Genomic DNA, 6000 nt, shown 5'->3' on the forward strand with positions numbered 1-6000 from the left:
AGGGGTTTTTTGGGGTGGGTTTTTTTTGTCCTAATTGATTTCTTTTACTTACTACACTCTAGTACTTGGCTTAGGTATTTTGGGGTAGAGGAAGTTGGTTACTTGGAGATGTACTTTGTTAACATCTACTGTGTAAATTCTGTTAAGTGATCTGTGTCAGCAAGTCCATAATTTCAAAATATTTGTTTAAAAGGGCCTATTTTACACTTCTTTATCTCCATGGTGAGTCTGTGCAAGGCTCCTCAGCAATCTCCTGAACGGATGCCCTCCTTCCTTTAGGAAGGGGGTTGGTTTCTCCTTGAGAGAGGAGAGGGCACTGCTGACAAAATACACTGCTCTCAGGTGTCTGGCTCTGGAATTCTCTCCCTTGTTCCCTTGGTCAAAGAGCATCCCAAAAAGATGTTTTGGATAATGTAAAGAAAGCTAGATTATCACTGTTTGTTTGGGGTTTTTTTGTTTTGTTTTGTTCTGGTGGTTTTTTGGTTGGTTTTTTTGGTTTTTTTTTTTTTGGTTGTGGTATGTTTTGGTGCATTGTGCTGCTGTGTATGGGGGAAAAGGAAGTGTAATTTGGATTTTAGGAGTTTTGTGAGTTTTGGTTGTATTTTCAATGGCCGTGGGGGTGTAAAACACTTGGGCTAGAAGCGTATTTATTGATCTCCAAGCAAATAATAAAATGTGGTCATTTTCTGTCCACCCTAAGAACTCTGTGCTGAATGCATCATTCTCCTTTCATGAGTTCAGGAATTACTTTAAGGAAAATGAACTTTTTTTTTTTTTTAACAGAATATTGGGAAGGAATTAAGCACCATAGTTCTACCAGCTTGAAAACTGTGGAAATACATTTATTCAGATGAGGTTTCCTCTTGTGTTCACTGGTATTGATGGGGCCTTTGTAGTCTGCACTATGATAAGCTGTATGCCAATTTTAACGATACCATTTGGCACTAATCTGCTATGCTAATGGAGCCTATAGTAGTTCCTTAGGTTCACTGAAAGACTTTAGTGAATCGGACTAGCTGTTTTAGTTCTGTATTTCACTTTCGGAACATTTTCTCTGCGTTTCCCACAAGGAACATCCTTAGCTGAATAGTGGAAATTTTCTATAGTTTATGAAAAATCCCAGGTTTTTGTTATGCTTTATAATAACTTGCTGTTTATTTCTTTCTGATATTACAAATGTTTGCAGAGACCCACTTTGACAGATAATAACTGATTTAAATAGTCAACATCAAATACAAAAGGTTTATGAATACTAAGGAAAACATCTTGACAAAAGGTGAGCAGACTTTGCAAGGGTGAGATAGTCTGCATGTTTCAATGTCTCTTTTAGTGGAATCACATCTTTACTTTCAATTTCCTCTTTAATGTAACATACATTCTGTAAATATTGTTGCTACTGACAAGAACATCAATTCACGTTATTCATAAAGAGACTTTCAGTATTTGAGCAATGAATAGTAAGCAGGAGGAACAATTGCTTGCATCTTTATTTCTTAACATACATGTCTACTAATAAAAAGGAAGCAAAGTCAATTTACGCTTATCAAACACATACTGATTTTGGGAAAAGGGCTGATTTTTAGCAGAAAACCATATGCAAGTGAAGTGAGGTAAATTTCTTAAAGTATATTTATTTCCGTTATATATTAGAAATTGCCAAACAAAAGTGATTAGGGGACTGAGATATTTTTGCAAGAGTTACAAAATTAGTGGTTGTGAAGGGATCATTTTAACAGACACTGTATTGAATAGTTTTGCTTGGAGTAATTGATGCAAGAGGTGTGGGTGTGGATGTTCCTGTGGACAAAAATCTAGTTAAGTTCAGTCACCATAAGTAAAGCAATACTAAGTATGATTGTATGGCAGTAGCCAATAAATGTACTTTGCGTTCAGCCTTACAGGGTCCTTACCCTGCACTTATCCATATGCTTTACTTCACTGGAGTCAATTGGACCATGTGCATACTTCAAATCAAGTGGGTGCACAAGTATTTGCTGAATTGGAGTCTTAATCAGTGTAATGATCAATATGTGAGTAAATAGCAATTTCAGTAAAACTTGGGGGGTACAGCGGAGTGGTGTTGACACTATTAGAGAGCTGCAAATCCAAAAAGAAGGGTCTGGGATGTGGGCAGAAAGTAGTAGCATGCCATCATCTTGGAGTATGCCCAGTTGGTGTGGGAGGAGCCCAATGGAAAGAAGACGCAGAGTGTAAATGTATATTTCCTATTTCCAAATCCAGTGTCACCCTGCCCTGCCACTCTGTTTGCCTTGGTCCAGCCAGAGCTGCATCTCTCAGAAATGGAAAACGGTTTACTAAAAGGCCGGTGCGTAAATGCTGAGGAAAAGCTCTTAAAATCTTTAGAGTGTGGAGTAACCTTATGATCTCAGGGCTGGAATAAAAGAGTTACTGAATACTTCCCACTTCCTAATCATTATGAATTGCAGGTGCTTGTCACGTCCGAGGATTTAAGCTAAAATCAGAAAAAAAATTGAGTCATTCTGACAGTGCAACTTGGCAGATTGCCAAGGAAGTCTAGGCAAGAGTTACAGCTGCATTAAACAGCTTAGTGTGGTGTTAACTTGTGCTTTTTTCGGCTGGAGAAATTGCTTTGCCTTGGAGAGCAGAGACCAGCAAACCAGAAATCTTTACGAGTTGTGTATACACCAGGAGACACTGGGAGGGGAGCAATGGGCCATGAAGAAAGTCCTGCTCCTGCCTTGGTAGCTCTGGAATATGGGGAAAAACATATTTTGTTTTTTCTGGTCTTTGTTCTTATTTTTCTTTTTTTTCTCTTTTTTCCCTTTTTTTCTTTTTCTTTTTTTTTTTTTTCTTTAAAGCTCTGTTCCTTTTCCAATGCCCAGAAATGCCTTCCCTGAAAGGGATAAAACTTGCATTCATTTCTGCATTTACCACTCTGCATGCATACATGTGCATGCAATTTTCATGCAGAAAGTGGAAGGAAAAAGTGGTGTTCTACTTTACAATTCAGTTTAATCTGGTACATATTATTTGAAGAATAATAGCAAGCAGTATTGACAATGATGCATAAATACTCTGTGGCATGACTGCAGCAGTGACATTGTAGTTCTGCTGTTCCCTATTGTTGCTTTAAAAGACTGGTAGCAGAGATGGAGTGGGAGCGGGTCCCTCCTTTATGAAATGCTCTCTACCAGCCAATATTACTTTTGTAATGTGTGTGCAAATCCCTAATGATTATTTTACTCTGCTGTCCTTTAAATAACAAAAAATATTCAACCCTGTATTTTGCTATTTACAACAGCTGTCAAAATGGATTTCCTGCTTATTTGGAGCGTGCGTCAGCGAAAATTTATCAGTTTCCTTAACAATACTTGTGTTTATTCTGCTTATCGGAGGGGTAGTCCAAGCGTGATTTAGATCTACTCACGAGATCTTCACAATAAAAATGGTATTCCAGCACTTCCACTATCATATGCTTCTCACTGTGTCTTTTGTGAAACGCACACTGAACGATGAGCAACATGCAGAAGGGAAAACAAGCATTTGCTTCCTGGAAACAAACATCCCTGAAATGTAAGTATTACTTCTTTTAAGATGAGATGTTACAGGTTGGAGGGGACAAACAATATTAACTAAGCATTTTCCTTTTTATTTTCTATTCAACTCTGTTGTAAAAATAACTTTTTTTCAGCATTATGGATACATATGGATGGAAGGGCCTTTTCAAAATAAGTACAGAGGAGTTCTGCTTAATGATGTTCGATGAAGCCACAGGGCACTTTGAGAGCTGCAGTCAGGAGGACATACAGTTCATCATTTTTATTGGGGGTTTGTATCACTGACAAGAAAAGTTGTTCTCCCTCTCTTATTTTTGTGTGAGTGTATGAGGTTGCTGGTCATGGGCAGTTTTAAGTCCTTCTAAATATGCATTTCCTTTAATTCATTAAGAGGCTTGTGTTCCAACATATCCATTACAATGACAAACTGACACTGTAAAATTAAAAAGCCTGCAATTACTCACTTGGTTTGTATTTTAATCAAAGCTATTATAATATGACTCTAGGGAACCATAAATGGCAAAACAAAGGGTTTGGGATTTATGTGGGACCTCTGTATACAGAATGTCTAAGTGGAAGGAGCTAAGGAAGAACAAAAACGCTGGATTCCTTCCCTGCATCCAGGAAGGATAGTTTCAAGTGTAGTTCGAGCAGAGCCTAAAAGAAGTCTCTGGCCAGCTCAGGATCAGAGAGATCCAAACAAACATGTCTTCTCTCTTTATTTTGGCTTTTGGACATTGAGACCATCCAATGAAACCACGTGGGGTCCATACATTATTTTTATGAATCGTCATTCCATGAAAGACCTTAAGGAAGTAAAGCAATATCGAAAACATTTCTGTATGCATTGTGGTTGTTAGGCAGGTAGTAATTGTATCCTTTACTTCTCTTACAAAATAAAGTGGACATGTGTATGGGTGCATGTAGGCAGGAGAAGAGACAAGTGTACTGCTCCTGATTTGATTTGTGGTTTGTGATTTCAAGAGGAATTTTCTCATTTCGTGTAAAGCAAGTTTGATTCATTGCCTGTATCTCTCAGGTTGCAGAGCTCCAACATCAAAGGTGAGCATCAGTGGGTACAGCAAGAGAGTGAAGCTTGTTCATACAGTCCTGCTAGGAGAAGGTGTTTCCACTGCACTCTTAGTGGAATTCCTGTACTTGCTCAAGATGTGCTTTTCGGTGCTCTTCCCTATGAAGTAGCAGGGACAGCCCATGTGTCACAAAGCAATTCTCTTAGAATTTTTGTAGGAAGTTTTATGCTTTTCTGTATTGCCTACAAAATTTATACAAGACACCATAATTTTGAAGGAAGTTAAATGAACAAAACTGCTCTGAAGCTGGTATGGCAGCTGTGCCTTAGAACTTTTTTGTCTCCAGGGTTCACATGGAAACTACTGTGGATTTAATGAGTATTTGTCACTTGCATGGCAAAGATATGAACAGACATTCTCATTTTGGCCCCAAATCTGTCTTTACAAAAGGTGGAATAGAAAATTCTGTAATGAAGCCACCATTTTGGAGTGGTTCTTCCTTCATGGAGTTCCCCTGTGGATCTGACTGAGATGCTCCCAGGTCACCTGCCTGCACAGTAACTAACCAGGCTTTTTTTGTAGCTTTGTGAGCAGCTGGGATTTGTATCTTCTCCTCAGAGAGTTTGCAAAACCCCTGTGGTACGGTAAGTCTAAGAGTTTCACTTTAGAATTTAGCAGATGCAACACTCACAGTTAACCACTGTTTCTCTTATTATTCTCAGCTTGTCACCTGGCGCATTGACCACCTTGTCAATGTTTAAGGTATCATGAGAGAAATGGGCTTCCTATAACTCTATGCAGTTGCAAGTACAATGTTGGCCAGAGCCCAAGTATCAGTGTGTATAAACTGGGAATTGTTGCAAGTATTTCACAGACTATTTCTTGTTAAGCTGATCATAGCCTTTTATCATTCAGGCAGATCAGAGTTATATTTTCTCATGTTCAGAGCATTTTCTGTTTGTCAGCACAAAGCTCTTCTCAGCTGCGTGACTGAGGGAGGAGCAAGGACTATGATGGAGGAAAGGAGCCCAGCACATAATCCAGATACTGAAAAATACTAAATGCATGACACTGATACTCAGAGCGACAATTCACCCAAAAGCAAGAATGGAAATATTTTGCTAATTGCTCTCTGAGCCAGATCCCCTAGCTCCTTGCAAGAAGCAGGATGGCATCTTTAGCTACCATGGCTCCAGTGGAGAGGCTTTCCCCTTCCTGGGCAGGCAGTGGTGGTGCTATGGGCTGCAGAGATTTCACCCATCTTCCATCTTCATTCAAACGCCTCTTTCGCACTAGATGGCACTGTAATAACACTTGTTACATCACCCAATTTGTTTACAAAAAAACCCCACTGGAACCAGTGGAGTTATCTTGAAGTGCAGTAAAGTTAGTGTTTTCATTCATTTACTCCTTTTGCATATTAGTGCTTT

The 6000-nt window shown here is 39.0% G+C and overlaps 1 long non-coding RNA gene across 1 annotated transcript; it reads left to right on the forward strand.

The window, feature by feature from the left end:
- Window positions 1–1699: 1699 nt before the first annotated feature.
- On the forward strand, window positions 1700–4003 carry LOC148051026 (uncharacterized). Its single transcript, XR_015700645.1, has 3 exons — window positions 1700–2326; window positions 3284–3555; window positions 3674–4003. It is a non-coding gene; the product is annotated as an uncharacterized LOC148051026 (long non-coding RNA).
- The last annotated feature ends 1997 nt before the right edge of the window (window positions 4004–6000 follow it).

Source organism: Nipponia nippon, unplaced genomic scaffold, assembly GCF_047370975.1.
Source record: "Nipponia nippon isolate SJK-2023a ecotype South Korea unplaced genomic scaffold, ASM4737097v1 scaffold_7, whole genome shotgun sequence".
Taxonomy (NCBI): domain Eukaryota; kingdom Metazoa; phylum Chordata; class Aves; order Pelecaniformes; family Threskiornithidae; genus Nipponia; species Nipponia nippon.